The 17,643-nt window shown below is 50.8% G+C and overlaps 1 protein-coding gene across 6 annotated transcripts in view; it reads right to left on the bottom strand.

Moving 5' to 3' along the window:
* The window catches only part of MYL9 (myosin light chain 9), an 80,732-nt gene that overhangs the window by 38,484 nt on the left and 24,605 nt on the right, over positions 1 to 17,643 (bottom strand). The window contains exon 1 of one of the 6 annotated variants that reach the window (XM_088480579.1): positions 177 to 261. The exons of 4 other annotated variants lie outside the window; for them this stretch is intronic. The gene's annotated coding sequence lies outside the window, so the exon portion shown is untranslated. Of the gene's footprint in view, positions 1 to 176; positions 262 to 17,643 lie in introns of those variants that run through there. One more of the 6 variants, XM_088480577.1, reaches the window with a different exon arrangement.

Below are 17,643 nucleotides of genomic sequence, written 5' to 3'. Positions count from 1 at the left end.
AGAAGACAAAGATCAAGTAGATTGTTCTAAAAAATGACAGAAGAGCTAGAAGAAAGGCTAGACAAGGTGGGGCAAGTAAATGTGTTTAGTCACTTTGTATCATTAAAGTTACTGAGAGAGTGGTGTAGAATAGAGGATAGGAAAGTGTTAATATGGGAGATTCATGCATCCCTTACCTGCTTAGGAGTAAGTCAGAAACTCAGAGCTTTCCTCTGTTGATCAGGACACAGGGAAGGTTTGCATTAACCTTCCCAGGGTCCTAAAACCAAACGAGGAGAGCAGCCAATAGGGGAAAGCACTCTCTCCTTTCCAGCCTGTCCTCCCGCCTGGGATTTGGCCATACAAGGAAAAGGAATTTGAGGAGGATGCAAGATCTGTGGGACAGAGAGATCCAAACCCAAACACAGGATATTCTCCCTTATATAGTTGTCAGACCCACTTTCTGTCAGGGTGCATAGGATCCTCTATACAAGGCTGTATACATAGGGAAATACTTACAATCCTCCATATAAGGGGGTGTGTAGGTGTGTGTGTGATTGTGTGACTGCGTGTTGAGAAAGTACAAATTGTTTGACAGAAATACAATACAAACCAACATACAATAAATAGTATTGTGCAATGCAGCTGCCCTCAGGATTAGATTGATATTTTCGGGATAAGACTGTGTATAGAGCAGTGAAGATCTTGCATGTGTATACTTCATAAAAAGCAGGGTAACTTTTCTTGTAAACGCTGACCATATTGCAGTTTGTAAACCTCTATGGTCTTCCTCTTTTGCAGAGCATTCAGTTTACAAATTTGTGTTAATAATTTCCTAATGTCTTTAGAGATCTTCAAAAGTTTCATGATAAATGTAACATAATATAAATGAGGATCATCTCATGTGGACCTTGGTCTCTCAGTAGGGCCACACCTCATATTTGCTCTGAAGCTGCGAGTAATGAGATCTGTACTGCAGCTGTATCCATTACAACTAGATAAAGGGGCCTATTTATGAAAGGCAGAAGATCCGGAAATCTAGGCATCATAAGCTGGGTACACACCTACACAATAATACTTACGACTGAAAGTCCCGGTGAGCACGCAGATTCATGCATACACACCTTTACAATCTACCTTGCGATCCACATTCCTGATCTCACTAATCCATCTGCTGAAAAGATTGTGAGTCCGTACACACTCTACAGATAACAGGCTACGCTGCCGCCAAAGCATCGGTCTGAATGATTGGTAGTACGTACACACTAATTTATCCCATATCCGTGGCAAATGCAGGTTTTTTAAGGGGGGGTATATATATATATATATTAGGGGTGAGCGGGTTCGGATTTCTGAAATCCGAACCCTCCCGAGCCCCCCCGATCCGAGTCAGGCTCGACTTTTCCCGCCTGACTCGGATCTGACATCGAGGCAAAACGTCATCATCCCGCCTTCCGAGTCTCGCGGGTTTTGGATCCTATATAAGGTACCCGCGTCGGCGCCATTTTCTCACTCGGCTGTGGACAGTGAAGAGGGAGGGTGGGAGTTAGTGCTGTGTAGTGTAGTGTAGTGTAGTGCTGCTGTTGTCCACTACTTCAAAGTCCATAGGGGCTGGCTGTGTTGTGCTGTGCTGCTGTTGTTAATAGGGGCTGTGTCCACTACTTCAAAGTCCATAGGGGCTGGCTGGACTGTGTTGTGCAGTCAGTTCTCCATAGGGGCTGTGTCCACTCCAAAGTCCTGTGCAGTGTCCCAGTCCTAAAGGGGTGCTGTAGTGTTGTCCAGGGGGTGCTCTGTCCATCAGGGGTGCTCCCCCCAAGTGCTAAAAAAATAATATATTTTCTGTGTTTGTGAATTGTGTGCGCAGTAGCCGCACGTGCATCAACAAAGTAGTGCCAAGCGTGCGCCTGTGTCATAAGTAAAGGGCCGGCTGGCTTGACCGTTAAAGGGTGCTGTAACCCCCGAAAGTACACTCCAGTCCAAACCAAAAAAAAATTATTTTCTGTGTTTGTGAATTGTGTGCGCAGTAGCCGCACGTGCATCAACAAAGTAGTGCCAAACGTGCGCCTGTGTCATAAGTAAAGGGCCGGCTGGCTTGACCGTTAAGGGTGCTGTAACCCCCGAAAGTACACTCCAGTCCAAACCAAAAAAAAAATTATTTTCTGTGTTTGTGAATTGTGTGCGCAGTAGCCGCACGTGCATCAACAAAGTAGTGCCAAGCGTGCGCCTGTGTCATAAGTAAAGGGCCGGCTGGCTTGACCGTTAAGGGTGCTGTAACCCCCGAAAGTACACTCCAGTCCAAACCTAAAAAAAAATTATTTTCTGTGTTTGTGAATTGTGTGCGCAGTAGCCGCATGTGCATCAACAAAGTAGTGCCAAGCGTGCGCCTGTGTCATAAGTAAAGGGCCGGCTGGCTTGACCGTTAAGGGTGCTGTAACCCCTGAAAGTACACTCCAGTCCAAACCTAAAAAAAAATTATTTTCTGTGTTTGTGAATTGTGTGCGCAGTAGCCGCACGTGCATCAACAAAGTAGTGCCAAGCGTGCGCCTGTGTCATAAGTAAAGGGCCGGCTGGCTTGACCGTTAAGGGTGCTGTAACCCCCGAAAGTACACTCCAGTCCAAACCAAAAAAAAAATTATTTTCTGTGTTTGTGAATTGTGTGCGCAGTAGCCGCACGTGCATCAACAAAGTAGTGCCAAGCGTGCGCCTGTGTCATAAGTAAAGGGCCGGCTGGCTTGACCGTTAAGGGTGCTGTAACCCCCGAAAGTACACTCCAGTCCAAACCTAAAAAAAAATTATTTTCTGTGTTTGTGAATTGTGTGCGCAGTAGCCGCACGTGCATCAACAAAGTAGTGCCAAGCGTGCGCCTGTGTCATAAGTAAAGGGCCGGCTGGCTTGACCGTTAAAGGGTGCTGTAACCCCCGAAAGTACACTCCAGTCCAAACCAAAAAAAAATTATTTTCTGTGTTTGTGAATTGTGTGCGCAGTAGCCGCACGTGCATCAACAAAGTAGTGCCAAGCGTGCGCCTGTGTCATAAGTAAAGGGCCGGCTGGCTTGACCGTTAAAGGGTGCTGTAACCCCCGAAAGTACACTCCAGTCCAAACCAAAAAAAAATTATTTTCTGTGTTTGTGAATTGTGTGCGCAGTAGCCGCACGTGCATCAACAAAGTAGTGCCAAGCGTGCGCCTGTGTCATAAGTAAAGGGCCGGCTGGCTTGACCGTTAAAGGGTGCTGTAACCCCCGAAAGTACACTCCAGTCCAAACCAAAAAAAAATTATTTTCTGTGTTTGTGAATTGTGTGCGCAGTAGCCGCACGTGCATCAACAAAGTAGTGCCAAGCGTGCGCCTGTGTCATAAGTAAAGGGCCGGCTGGCTTGACCGTTAAAGGGTGCTGTAACCCCCGAAAGTACACTCCAGTCCAAACCAAAAAAAAAATTATTTTCTGTGTTTGTGAATTGTGTGCGCAGTAGCCGCACGTGCATCAACAAAGTAGTGCCAAGCGTGCGCCTGTGTCATAAGTAAAGGGCCGGCTGGCTTGACCGTTAAGGGTGCTGTAACCCCCGAAAGTACACTCCAGTCCAAACCTAAAAAAAAATTATTTTCTGTGTTTGTGAATTGTGTGCGCAGTAGCCGCACGTGCATCAACAAAGTAGTGCCAAGCGTGCGCCTGTGTCATAAGTAAAGGGCCGGCTGGCTTGACCGTTAAAGGGTGCTGTAACCCCCGAAAGTACACTCCAGTCCAAACCAAAAAAAAATTATTTTCTGTGTTTGTGAATTGTGTGCGCAGTAGCCGCACGTGCATCAACAAAGTAGTGCCAAGCGTGCGCCTGTGTCATAAGTAAAGGGCCGGCTGGCTTGACCGTTAAAGGGTGCTGTAACCCCCGAAAGTACACTCCAGTCCAAACCAAAAAAAAATTATTTTCTGTGTTTGTGAATTGTGTGCGCAGTAGCCGCACGTGCATCAACAAAGTAGTGCCAAGCGTGCGCCTGTGTCATAAGTAAAGGGCCGGCTGGCTTGACCGTTAAAGGGTGCTGTAACCCCCAAAGTACACTCCAGTCCAAACCAAAAAAAAATTATTTTCTGTGTTTGTGAATTGTGTGCGCAGTAGCCGCACGTGCATCAACAAAGTAGTGCCAAGAGTGCGCCTGTGTCATAAGTAAAGGGCCGGCTGGCTTGACCGTTAAAGGGTGCTGTAACCCACAAAGTACACTCCAGTCCAAACCAAAAAAAAAAATATTTTCTGTGTTTAGCCGCACGTATATATCAAATCGATATAACATAAATGGAGGACCAAACTTTCTCCGATAAAAATAAAATAGAGAAAGATCAAGAACCACTTCCTCCTAGTGCTGAAGCTGCTGCCACTAGTCATGACATAGACGATAACATGCCATCAACGTCGTCTGCCAAGGCCGATGCCCAATGTCATAGTAGAGGGCACATACAATCCCAAATGGCAAAGTTCAGGAAAATGACCTTGAAAAAGACATTTAAATCAGCTGAAGAGAAACGTAAACTTGCCAATATGCCATTTACGACACGGAGTGGCAAGGAACGGCTAAGGTCGATCCCTAGTATGTTCATGACTAGTGGTTCAGCTTCACATGACGATGGAAGCACTCCTCCCACTAAAAAAATCAAAAGAGTTAAGCTGGCAAAAGCACAGCGAAGAACTGTGCTTTCTAAGAAGATATCACAAATCCCCAAGGAGAGTCCAAGTGTGGTGGTGGTTGCGATGCCTGACCTTCCCAGCACTGGACGGGAAGAGGTGGCTCTTTCCACCATTTGCACGCCCCCTGCAAGTGCTGAAAGGAGCACCCACAGTCCACTTGCTGATATGCAAATTGAAGATGTCACTGTTGAAGTACAACAGGATGAGGATACTGGTGTAGCTGGCGCTGAGGAGGAAGTTGGCGAGGAGGATTCTGATGGTGATGTGGTTTGTTTAAATCAGGCTCCGGGGGAGACAGTTGTTGTCCGTGGGATGAAAAAGCCCATCACGGTCATGCCTGGGCAGAAGACCAAACATTCCACCTCTTTGGTCTGGCAATATTTCTATCCAAATCCGGACAACAACTGTCTTGCCATATGTACCATATGTAAAGGTGAAATAAGTAGGGGTAGGGACGTCAACCACCTAGGAACATCCTCCCTTATACGGCACCTGCAGCGCGTTCATAAAAAGTTACTGTCAAGTTCAGAAACTTTGGCTCAGACCGTAAGCAGTCCAGGGACACCTAAATCCCGTTGTCCTGTTGTATCCAAGCGCCTGCAAACCACACCGTCAACTCCCTCCTCGTCAATTTCCTCCTTAGTCAGGATCGGAAGTAGTCCTGCAGGCCATATCACTGGCATGACTGACTCTCCTATCCGGGATTCCTCCGGAGGATCCTGCATTGCTACGCCTACTGCTGCCGCTGCTGCTGTTGCTGCTGCTGCTGGGAGTCGTTCATCATCCCAGAGAGGAAGTAGGAACACCACTACTTTTACTAAACAATTGACCCTCCAACAGTCCTTAGCGAGGAGGATGAAGTACGACAGCAGTCATCCTGAAGCAAAACGTATAACTGAGGCCTTGACTGCTATGTTGGTGTTAGACGTGCGTCCGGTATCCGCCATTAGTGCAGTGGGATTTAGACAATTGATGGAGGTAGTGTGTCCCCGGTTCCAAATCCCGTCTAGATTCCACTTCACTAGGCAGGCGATACCGAGACTGTACAGAAACGTCAGAAAAAGTGTCCTCAGTGTCCTGAAAAATGCCGTTGTACACAATGTCCACTTAACCACGGACATGTGGACAAGTGGAACAGGGCAGACTAAGGACTATATGACTGTGACAGCCCACTGGGTAGATGTATCACCTTACGCAGCAACAGCAGCAGCGTCACCAGTAGCAGCATCTCAGAAACGCCAGCTCGTTACAAGGCAGGCTACGCTGTGTATCACCGGTTTCAGTAAGAGGCACACCGCCGACAACCTCTTAGAGAAACTGAGGGAAATCATCGCCCAGTGGCTTACCCCACTTAGACTCTCCTGGGGATTTGTGATATCTGACAACGCCACCAATATTGTGCGGGCATTACATCTGGGCAAATTCCAGCACGTCCCATGTTTTGCTCACACAATAAACTTGGTGGTGCAGAATTTTCTGAAAAGCGACAGGGGCGTGCAGGAGACGCTTTGGGTGGCCCGAAAAATTTCTGGCCACTTTCGCCATTCAGCGACTGCGTGCCGAAGACTGGAGCGCCAGCAAACACTCTTGAACCTGCCCCGCCATCACCTGAAGCAAGAGGTTGTGACGCGGTGGAACTCAACCCTCTATATGCTTCAGAGGATGGAGGAGCAGCAAAAGGCCATACAAGCCTATACATCCACCTATGACATAGGCAAAGGAGGGGGTATGCACCTGACTCAAGCGCAGTGGAGAATGATTTCCGTGTTGTGCAAGGTTCTTCAGCCCTTCGAACTTGCCACACGTGAAGTCAGTTCAGACACTGCCAGCTTGAGTCAGGTCATTCCCCTCATCAGGCTTTTGCAGAAGCAGCTGGAGAAAGTGAAGGAGGAGCTAAGACGGAGCGATTCCGCTCGGCATGTGGGACTTGTGGATGAAGCCCTTCATTCGCTTTGCCAGGATTCCAGGGTGGTCAATCTGTTGAAATCAGACCACTACATTTTGGCCACCGTGCTCGATCCTAGGTTTAAAGCCTATGTGGTGTCTCTCTTTCCGGCCGACACAAGCCTGCAGAGGTGCAAAGACCTGCTGGTGAACACACTGTCAGCTGAAGCGGAACGTGACACGTCAACGGCTCCTTCTTCATTTTCTCCCGCAACTGGGGCTGCCAGGAAAAAACTTAGGTATCCTAAGCAACCCGCTGGCGGTGATGCAGGGCAGGCAGGACCAAGTTTGGACATCTGGTCCGGACTGAAGGACCTGGCAACAATTTCTGACATGTCTACTGTCACTGCATATGATACTGTCACCATTGACAGAATGGTGGAGGATTACATCGGTGACAGCATCCAAGTAGGCATGTCAGACAGTCCATACCTGTACTGGCAGGAAAAAGAGGCAATTTGGAGGCCCCTGTACAAACTGGCTCTATTTTACCTGAGTTGCCCCCCCTCCAGTGTGTACTCCGAAAGAGTGTTTAGTGCAGCCGGGAACCTTGTCAGCGAAAGGCGTAGGAGGTTGCTTCCACAGAATGTGGAGAAGATGATGTTCATCAAAATGAATTATCAGCTCTTCCAGGGAGACCAGCCTCCAGAACGTACAGAGGGACCTGTGGTGGTGGATTCAAGTGGGGACGAGTTAATACTTTGTGAGGATGAGGATGTACACACTGAAGAGGGTGAGGAATCGGTGGATGAGGAGGATGAGGATGACATCTTGCCTCCGTAGAGCCAGTTTGTGCAGGGACACATTAATTGCCAGCTTGTTTTGTGGGGGCCCAAACGAACCAATCATTTCAGCCACAGTTGTGTGGCAGACCCTGGCGCTGAAATGATTGATTTGTTAAAGTGTGCATGTCCTGTTTATACAACATAAGGGTGGGTGGGAGGGCCCAAGGACAATTCCATCTTGCACCTCTTTTTTTCTTTGCATTATGTACAGTTTGGGGCCTAGTTTTTCTAACTGCCATCCTGTCTGCCACTGCAGTGTCACTCCTAGATGGGTCACGTGTTTGTGCCGCCCACTCGTGTCGCTTAGCATAGTCATCCAGCTACCTCGGTGCAACCTTTTGGACATAAAAACACTATTGTGAGGTGTGAGGTGTTCAGAATAGACTGGAAATGAGTGGAAATTAAGGTTATTGAGGTTAATAATAGCATAGGAGCAGAAAAACCTACAAATTCTGTGATTTTAGCTGTTTTTATGCTTTTTTTCAAAAAAATACAGATCCAAAACACAAAACCCAGAACCCAAAACACGGAAGGGTGGTTTTGGCAAAACCAATCCAGATCCAAAACACGAAGAAAGATCCAGATCCAAAACCAAAACACAAAACACGAAAAGTGGCCGGTGCACACCCCTAATATATATATATACATACACATATATATACATACATATATACACACACACACAAAAGCATTCATACACAACTTATAAGCATACTCACGCACAGCGTACATACATACACAAGAATACTTATACACATACACACAGCATATATACACACACACACACACACACACGCGCATGCATACCTACACACACTCACATAAACATCAGTATACTTACCGATGGCTGAGGAGGGAGGAGGAGCCAGGGTCACTGCCGGAGCCCATGTGAGCGGAGCTGCTGCTCGACATGCGTAGTAGCTCTCTCCTGGCGATCTCCTCCTGCAGACGTAAGACTTGGAGCTGAGCCAGGCCCAGAGGAGCTGCACCCTTTGCGGCACGGGAGCACCCACATAGCATGATGGGAAACACCGGAAGACACACGACTGCCCCACCCCCTACTGCCGCCATGCCCCCTCACAGCCAGCCAATCACAGCGCAGCAGGGACTGTGACACACAGCAGCGCCACCTGCCCGCTTCACCTGTATCCTCTGCAGAGAGCTCTGCCAACCAGAGCTCTCTCTCTGTGATTCCCCGGCAGCTCTTTTGCACCCGCAGCTAGTGCAGAGACAGACAGTGCTGTCTCAGTTTAAAAAAAAATATTTGATCCGTTAGGGGGAGGGGGGGGGGGGGTGTTTCTGGGTACTCCTAAACCCCCCCCCCCTGCATGAACCACTGCTTATAGGTCCCATCACATCTGATGAATTTTAGGAAGAACATAAGATCTTCAGCCACTACTGTGTAAATTTACTAAAGTGAGAGTTTTTAGAAGTGAGTTTTCTTAGAGATGTTGCTCATAGCAACCAATCAGATGCTACTTAACATTTAACTTGCACCTTCTAGAAGATAATAGCTAGAATCTGGTTGGTTGCTATTGGCAACATCTATTCTAAAAATGCTCCCTTTAGTAAATTTACCCCTATCTGTTTTCTTGCGATTAAACATGATCGTAGGAGCGTACACAAGATCTGAAGACCAGGTCAGGAATCGTAAGATCGGGCCCATTATTGTATATGTGTTTACCCACATTTGTAGCATTTGCCAGCTAGTATCGCCATGGAGCAGAGCGTGGCTCTGCTGCCCCAGTTTTTATTTTTTATTTTTATTTAAATCACTCCAAAATATATTTTCTATTGCCATGATGAGCAGACCCCTAATGCTGGATACACACTGGCCGATATATTGGCCGATCAATTGATCGGGCAATATATCTACTGGCCGTCGGCCAGTGTGTACAGACGATATGTCTGAACGACGCAATTCACAGACCTATTGCATTGGCTGTGCTGCACAGCCGATGGACAGATATATCTGCAGACATACCTGTCCATCGGCAAGTGTGTACAGGCAGTCTGCAGACCACCCGTACATACACAGCGGCCACCATGGGGAAGGGGGCGGCCCCGACCCAACTCCCTGCCAGCGGGACCCGCGGCTGCCGGATAGATGATGGCCGTTCAGTGTGTATGAACGACCATCATCTAAAGGTATATCTGCAGATCACTCGATCGGCAGATATATCTTTCAAGTGTGTACCCACCTTAAGTCTAGACAAATTTCTTCACAGTTTACAAGTCAGCATCAAATTTCAGGAGCCAACAATTTTGTAACATCAAATGTGTGAAAACGAAAATATTTGTCAATAGCAGAAAGAAGAGATTGACAGACATGACAGAACAATTGTTGCACATTCCAGCATGGGACAACTGTAATCAGCTTACATTTACCCCATGGCCTTTTTCCAGATAGGTAGTATTTGGACCACTGACAAGTGGAGGACGCAAAATATTGGGGGACATGATGCAGCGTGTTCATATGTTTTACTTCTGATCTAGCATTATCCTTTAAACAATTGTCAGAATTTAAATTCAGGCAAAAATATATTATACAGGCATTGTATCACTCCACTCACTTTTCACATACAAGCCTTGTGCTCTAGTCTCAAATAATATAACATCATGTACCCACCAAGTAATACCCCTTTTACACCAAAATCCCGGGTCCGACCCTGGAATTTGAACACTGGTCAATCCTGGGTCGAACTCTGCTTCAGACCCCGTTTACACTGCAACTCGACCCGGGTTATTCCCGGGTTTGCCCAGTTTACACTGAACCCGGGTAATCCCTGCTTTTCTCTATAGAAGTCGTTAAAAATGGTCTGTTTTAAGGTCTGACAAAGATGTTCACATAAGGCAACAAAAGAGAGGGGTGGGGACTGCTTACAGCATTGCTACAGGTTGCTGTTCTGGCTGTGGCAGGCTGTGTATTAGCCTGCGTTTGTGGCTGCTGGTCAGGCTGTGGTGCAGGTTGCTGTTCTGGCTGTGGCAGGCTGTGTGCCTGCCTGCTTTTGTGGCTGCTGGTCAGGCTGCTGTGGTGCAGGAGGTTAGGCAGGCAAGCTATGGCTTCATGTGCGTCTCTCTCTGCAGGGCACTGACAAATTACATCATCTGCCAGTGCCCCAGAAGCTCCAATCAGCATCTTTCGGAGCTAGTCGGGTCAAATAATCAGGGTAGCACCCGTTTACACTGCCTCATGACCTGGGAACAACCAGTTTTCAACCCTGCTCTCATCCAGAGTAAGATTGCCGGGTAAATCGACCTGGGTTATTTTTTTGGGAGCCGTTCACACAGAGCCTCAACCCGGATCGACGTAGCAATAACCCGGGTTATTTGTTTGGTGTAAAAGGGGTATTATTATAACAGCTGTGTCCAGCACAATGTGCACCAGCAATGTGTAATAGAACATAGTGACCAGGAACTATTAAGACCAGGGACTAGTTCTAATTAGCTATGAAGCACTGCACAATATGTTGGCACATAATAATAATAATAATAATAATAATAATAATCAGAGATGGAGTACGGTGAGTCATTGGCAGTGTGCATGGAGTGCAGCAGCTGGGGGAAGCTGGCGAGACTACAGTGCCAGGAAAAGGGACACGCTCCATTCACCAGAAAGATTTTTTTTGTCACCATGGAGACTGTGCTTTTCCCAGCCCTGAACTAGATAAACTAACCCCCACATTATAAACATCAACACACCCTTCATGCAGGTGCAGCCACATGATTTACTGTTCAGACTGGTCACTGGTTCTTAGATAGATTATAATGCAAGCAATATGGAAAAACTGAACTTGTACTTTTACGTCTAAATCGTTAGAGAAATGGCCTGCAAAGGCCCATTAAAAGAGGATATTGAACTTTAATAGAACCGCTTGTGACTGGTATTATAATGTCAGAGTGATGTTTGCTTAATAAAAAAAAAAAATATATATATATATTATTTTTTTTTTTTTTTTTATTTGGGATGTGCAGGCTCGGATAGGTTCGACGAGTTTGCACGCGGAGTTCGGATTTTTCCCTCAAAAAAATGGGACTCAGAAAGAGGCAAAACGTCATCTTGCATGGACAAACATTATCATTCCTGGACTATCCGACCCTGCACATCCCATATATATATATATATATATATATATATATATATATATATATATATATATAGTGTCTAACAATATATCACAAACTGCAATAGAGGAAGGGGATAAAAACACAGCGCAGTGTACAATGGATGTACACAGTATACACATGCTAGACCTTCCCTGAAAAACACATACACTGTACCACACTTGCACTGTAAAATAAAATGTCACTTTGAGGGGGAAAAAATAAAAAAAAATCTAATATATCCAGCAGAGCACAAATCTTTTCCATGTACAATATTTTTTAAATTCTGCATTACTAAAATATGAAACACCTATACTGTATGGAACACGATCAATAACACACAAGGGAAAAAAAAAACCTACTGTACAGCAGTATAACACTACAACAATACAACAGTTGAAAATACTGAAAAAGAAAATGATCCCATAATTTTGCAGTGTTTACCTGAAATTTACCTGTTGAAATGAGAAATGGAATTTGGTAAATGTGGAAAAAGGCTAGATATAGATATATTAGTATGCGTTCGACATCCCGGCAGTCTGGATGCCGACGCTCCTATTACCAGCGCCCAGCACCGTCATCCCGATCGCCGAGATACCGCAGGTAAGTATCAGGGTGTTCGGTTTAGAGTACAGGCACTAGGGGGAGCCTAGGGTCAGGCACTGGGGGGGGTTAGACACCAAAGAGGGGGGGTTAGGGTAGGGAGAGGGGAAGGGTTAGCATACCGACCAACAAGTGTGTCGGTATATTAACCCTGTCAAGATTGTAACTGCCGGGACCCCCACGCGGCCGCAGCGCCCAGTGCTGTTTAGAAAGGAGTCGAACAGTGCAGGAGCCTCCCCCCTCCTTGTGAGACAGCCGCAGTGTGACTCAGTTTGAGTCCGCCTCTCGAGTCCCGGCAACCTATTGGGATAGGAGAGACCGCCCAAGGCTCCCACAGTTCACTGAGGAGCTGCTGCTGTGCTGTAGGTCAGGACGGCAGGGAGTGGCGCGCGCTGTGCGTGTGGCCTCTGGACAGTCACTGGATGACAGGACGGACTTGCTGGGTGAGACAGAGACAGGGTCGGGAGGTGGAGTGGCGGTAGATACACGTGCACTGTAGACACATTCATCAATAAGAATCTCAACAACAGTTGCAGGGGAGGGGGACCTCCCTGCACTAGCCAAATTGGTAAAGTAGCTACTGTACCGCTGGCCTATCTGCATAAGCATGCTGGGTTTGCTCAAAAAACAGCATTCTGCATTTAATTTTATCTAATAAATGGCTATTCCATTGCTGTTATCATCATATCTACTTATGGGCTGCATATATAGTGATGGAGGTGTCCGGATACTTCATACAGGAAGCCCTTATAGTGATGGATCTGTTTTGCTCCCCTTAGGAATGCTGAACTCACTTCTGTCTGCAGGCCCATATGTAGAAATGATCTGGCAATTATCCACCTTATTATCCATCTCCAATTTTTATGTACTACTTTCATTATTGGAATTTTTTCTGATCCATTTCTCTAGGTTATGTACATAAAAACAATACACTTTGTGTACTATATTTTTATTGCAATGTTGAGAGCGAGAGAGAGAGGGGCCCGCGCGCGCGAGAGAGAGAGAGGGGGCCGCGCGCGAGAGAGAGAGGGGCCGCGCGCGCGAGAGAGAGAGAGGGGCCGCGCGCGCGAGAGAGAGAGAGGGGCCGCGCGCGCGCGAGAGAGAGAGGGGCCGCGCGCGTGCGAGAGAGAGGGGCCGCGCGCGCGAGAGAGAGGGGCCGCGCGCGCGCGAGAGAGAGGGGCCGCGCGCGAGAGAGAGGGGCCGCGCGCGCGAGAGAGAGGGGGCCGCGCGCGCGAGAGAGAGAGAGAGGGGCCGCGCGCGCGAGAGAGAGAGGGGGCCGCGCGCGCGAGAGAGAGAGGGGCCGCGCGCGCGAGAGAGGGGCCGCGCGCGAGAGAGAGAGAGGGGCCGCGCGCGCGAGAGAGAGAGGGGCCGCGCGCGCGAGAGAGAGAGAGAGGGGCCGCGCGCGCGAGAGAGAGAGAGAGAGGGGCCGCGCGCGCGAGAGAGAGGGGCCGCGCGCGCGAGAGAGAGAGGGGCCGCGCGCGAGAGAGAGAGAGGGGCCCGCGCGCGAGAGAGAGAGAGGGGCCGCGCGCGAGAGAGGGGCCGCGCGCGAGAGAGAGAGGGGCCGCGCGCGAGAGAGAGAGAGAGGGGCCGCGCGCGAGAGAGAGAGGGGCCGCGCGCGAGAGAGAGAGAGGGGCGGCGCGCGAGAGAGAGAGAGGCGGCGCGCGAGAGAGAGAGAGGCGGCGCGCGAGAGAGAGAGAGGCGGCGCGCGAGAGAGAGAGAGAGGGGACGGGCGAGAGAGAGAGGACGCGCGCGAGAGAGAGAGGACGCCGCGCGCGAGAGAGAGAGAGGACGCGCGCGAGAGAGAGAGAGAGGACGCGCGCGAGAGAGAGAGAGAGAGAGGACGCGCGCGAGAGAGAGAGAGAGAGAGGACGCGCGCGAGAGAGAGAGGACGCGCGCGAGAGAGAGGACGCGCGCGAGAGAGAGGACGCGCGCGAGAGAGAGGACGCGCGCGAGAGAGAGAGGACGCGCGCGAGAGAGAGAGGACGCGCGCGAGAGAGAGGACGCGCGCGAGAGAGAGGACGCGCGCGAGAGAGAGGACGCGCGCGAGAGAGAGGACGCGCGCGAGAGAGAGGACGCGCGCGAGAGAGAGGACGCGCGCGAGAGAGAGGACGCGCGCGAGAGAGAGGACGCGCGCGAGAGAGAGGACGCGCGCGAGAGAGAGGACGCGCGCGAGAGAGAGGACGCGCGCGAGAGAGAGGACGCGCGCGAGAGAGAGGACGCGCGCGAGAGAGAGGACGCGCGCGAGAGAGAGGACGCGCGCGAGAGAGAGGACGCGCGCGAGAGAGAGGACGCGCGCGAGAGAGAGGACGCGCGCGAGAGAGAGGACGCGCGCGAGAGAGAGGACGCGCGCGAGAGAGAGGACGCGCGCGAGAGAGAGGACGCGCGAGAGAGAGAGAGGACGCGCGAGAGAGAGAGAGGACGCGCGAGAGAGAGAGAGGACGCGCGAGAGAGAGAGAGGACGCGCGAGAGAGAGAGAGGACGCGCGAGAGAGAGAGAGGACGCGCGAGAGAGAGAGAGGACGCGCGAGAGAGAGAGAGGACGCGAGAGAGAGAGAGAGGACGCGAGAGAGAGAGAGGACGCGAGAGAGAGAGGGTGGGGACGCGAGAGAGGGGGGGCACGAGAGAGAGAGTGGGCGAGAGAGAGAGGGTGGGGGCGATGCGAGAGAGAGAGGGTGGGGGCGATGCGAGAGAGAGAGGGTGGGGGGCGACGCGAGAGAGAGAGAGGGGGCGCCCCAGAGAGAGAGAGGGGGCGCCCCAGAGAGAGAGAGGGGGCGCCCCAGAGAGAGAGAGGGGGCGCCCCAGAGAGAGAGAGGGGGCGCCCCAGAGAGAGAGGGGGCGCCCCAGAGAGAGAGAGGGGGCGCCCCAGAGAGAGAGAGGGGGCGCCCCAGAGAGAGAGAGGGGGCGCCCCAGAGAGAGAGAGGGGGCGAGCGAGAGACGAGAGAGCGAGGCCCTCGCGCCCCGCTCGAGAGAGCTCTATATCTCTATCTATCCGGGGCCATAACTAGAGTGGTGTGACCTGTGCCATGGCACAGGGCACCTCAAGGCAGGGGGGAGCTGTTTGGACCTGATTTGTTCCTGTTTATTATCATTCTCACTTGTAGCTTCCTCTTCTTTTGTCCCCAGCATCTCCTGGCCTCCCCTATCTCTTCCCTGGCCCTTCGCCATGAGGCCATGGCCCTTTTTCAGGTGCACTTTCTTATGTCCTTACTTGAAAAATGATTGGGGGGACGCCAATACTCTTTCTGGCACAGGGCACCAAAAAGTCTAGTTACGGCTCTGGATAGACCAGAACACTTAAGTCAAGCCTTCCGGTGTCACAATTCCAACGAGTGCTAAGGAGTAACAGTGAGGTTGACATTGCTGAGCTACAGCCAAGAGAACTGGAATTGCGCTTTTTAGAGCGAGTCTACTTACGAAGGGTGGTGAAAGCCTGTTTGGACAAAGCAAGAAATAAATTCCAGCAGACCTCTACTCTACAGACAAATCAGTAGAAATTGGAAAAACATATCATCTCTTCCAGTCTTTATGACACTCATGCCACCAGCGTCCAAAGAGCGATTCACAAAAACTGGCACATTATAAGTTCGCATAAGAAGCCACTTGTCTCCTTACGTAAGGGACAAAGGGCCTGATTCAGAGCTGAACGCTCTGAATCAGTGCCCTCCTCCATGAAAATGGGGCGGCCTCCTGGCCGCTCGCATAGCTGTGGGTGACCACCCACAGCATATGAGAGCGTCCATGATGATGGTCGCGATGGTCTTGACCATCGCGACCATCGGGTTTGCGACGGAGACCCTGCGGTAGGGTCTCACTGCCGCAAGCCCTGGAGTGATTTTGGCTCTATCAGAGCCAAAATCACTCCCACTGACATCACTAGTGATGTCAGTGGGGCCGGCTTCAGACGGTAGGCGCGCCCCCCGGCACGCCCACCAAAGGGGGCGTGCTGTCAATCAACATCGACAGCACGTCCCCTTTGGTGCGAGACCCGGAGCGATGGAGAGCCCGTCGCTCGCTGGGTCTCGTGCATGCGCACAACGGAGCTCCCTCCGTAGTGCGCATGCGCAGTGGGGGAACATCGACCCGCTTGCGAGCGTCCTGCGCTCGCGAGCGGGTCTGAATGACCCCCAAAGTCTTAAGCAGTTGCTGACATAGGCGAAACTGGGGGGTGGTCCGGGGTTGCACAAGACCACCCATTAGCCCAGTTCACAATAAAAAAAAAGAAAAATGGCCACCGGGGGAGCTGCTGCGCATGCTCAGCAACGGCTCTTCTCACATCAAGCAGCAAAACAGAGGAACAGGAGGTACGTGCTGGCGGCGACTGCAGGGAGGAGGGGGGATTGTACCTGTGCACAGTGCTGAGGGGGGAAGGGGGGATTTGAGCTGTGCACAGTGCTCAGGGGGGAGGGGGGGATTGAAACTTTGCACAGTGCTGACTGCAGTGCTGAGGGGGGGATTGGAGCTGGCTGCACAGGGGAGCTGGAGAGGAAGGTTGGAGTTAACTGCACAGGGCTGGGGGGGGTTGGAGCTGAACTGCAAAGGGCTGGGAGGGGTTGGAGTTAACAAAGGACTGGGGTGATACGGGCTGGGGAATGACGCTGATGCACACTGTGGCTGGGGAATGGGGCAGAGACGCACTGGGGCAGAGAGATGCACACTGGGGTCGGGGAAATGGGACAGAGAGACGTACACTGGGACAGAGACACGCACACTGGGACAGAGACACGCACACTGGGACAGAGACACGCACACTGGGACAGAGACACGCACACTGGGACAGAGACACGCACACTGGGGTTGGGGGAATGGGGCTAAGAGACGAACACTGGGGTTGGGGGAATGGGGCTGAGAGACACACACACTAGGGCAGAGAGACGCACACTGGGGCTGGGGAAATGGGGCTTAGAGACGCACATAGGGGCCAGAGAAATGGGGCTGAGAGACATACTGAGACACACACTGGGGTCGGGGCAGTGGGGCTGAGAGACACACACTGGGGTCGGAGCAGTGGGGCTGAGAGACGCACACTGGGGTCGGGGGAATGGGGCAGAGACGCACACTGGGGCTGGTGGAATAAGGCTGAGAGCCACAGGTGGGCCTGAGGATGGAGAGACGCAGGGGGTACTGGGGATGGAAAGAGACCGGGGGGCCTGGAGATAGACCGACATGGAGGCCTGGAGATAGAGACAGAGAGCCTGGAGAGCCACAGAGGGGACTGGGGATGGAGACATTGGGGGGTCTGGAGTAACACAGGGGAGCCTGGAGAGACACAGAAGTTTGATAAGGGAAATTCACAAAAGCTTCTGTTACTACAGTATATATTATTTGGTTATGATGACGCCATGGGTTATATTTCTACGTAAACAGGCATCTTCAAGACAATGTTATCTCCTACATGAATAGTGAATATCGGCTGAAGACGCTGCCCAGTGAGGCTCAAATTCCTCAGGGGTTCCCCGTTGCAGAGAAACCACCATATAGGTAAGAAAAGACTTTCAAACTGACTGGGGTCCCAAAAACCCACCTAGGGGTGACAACAAGGTGACAGGAGCTGGGTGCTG

The sequence above is a fragment of the Taudactylus pleione genome, unplaced genomic scaffold (assembly GCF_031769625.1).
Source record: "Taudactylus pleione unplaced genomic scaffold, aTauple2 ptg000256l, whole genome shotgun sequence".
In the NCBI taxonomy this organism is placed as follows: domain Eukaryota; kingdom Metazoa; phylum Chordata; class Amphibia; order Anura; family Myobatrachidae; genus Taudactylus; species Taudactylus pleione.
Note: the sequence above shows the minus strand (reverse complement) of the source record. Positions and strands in the feature narration are given on the sequence as shown.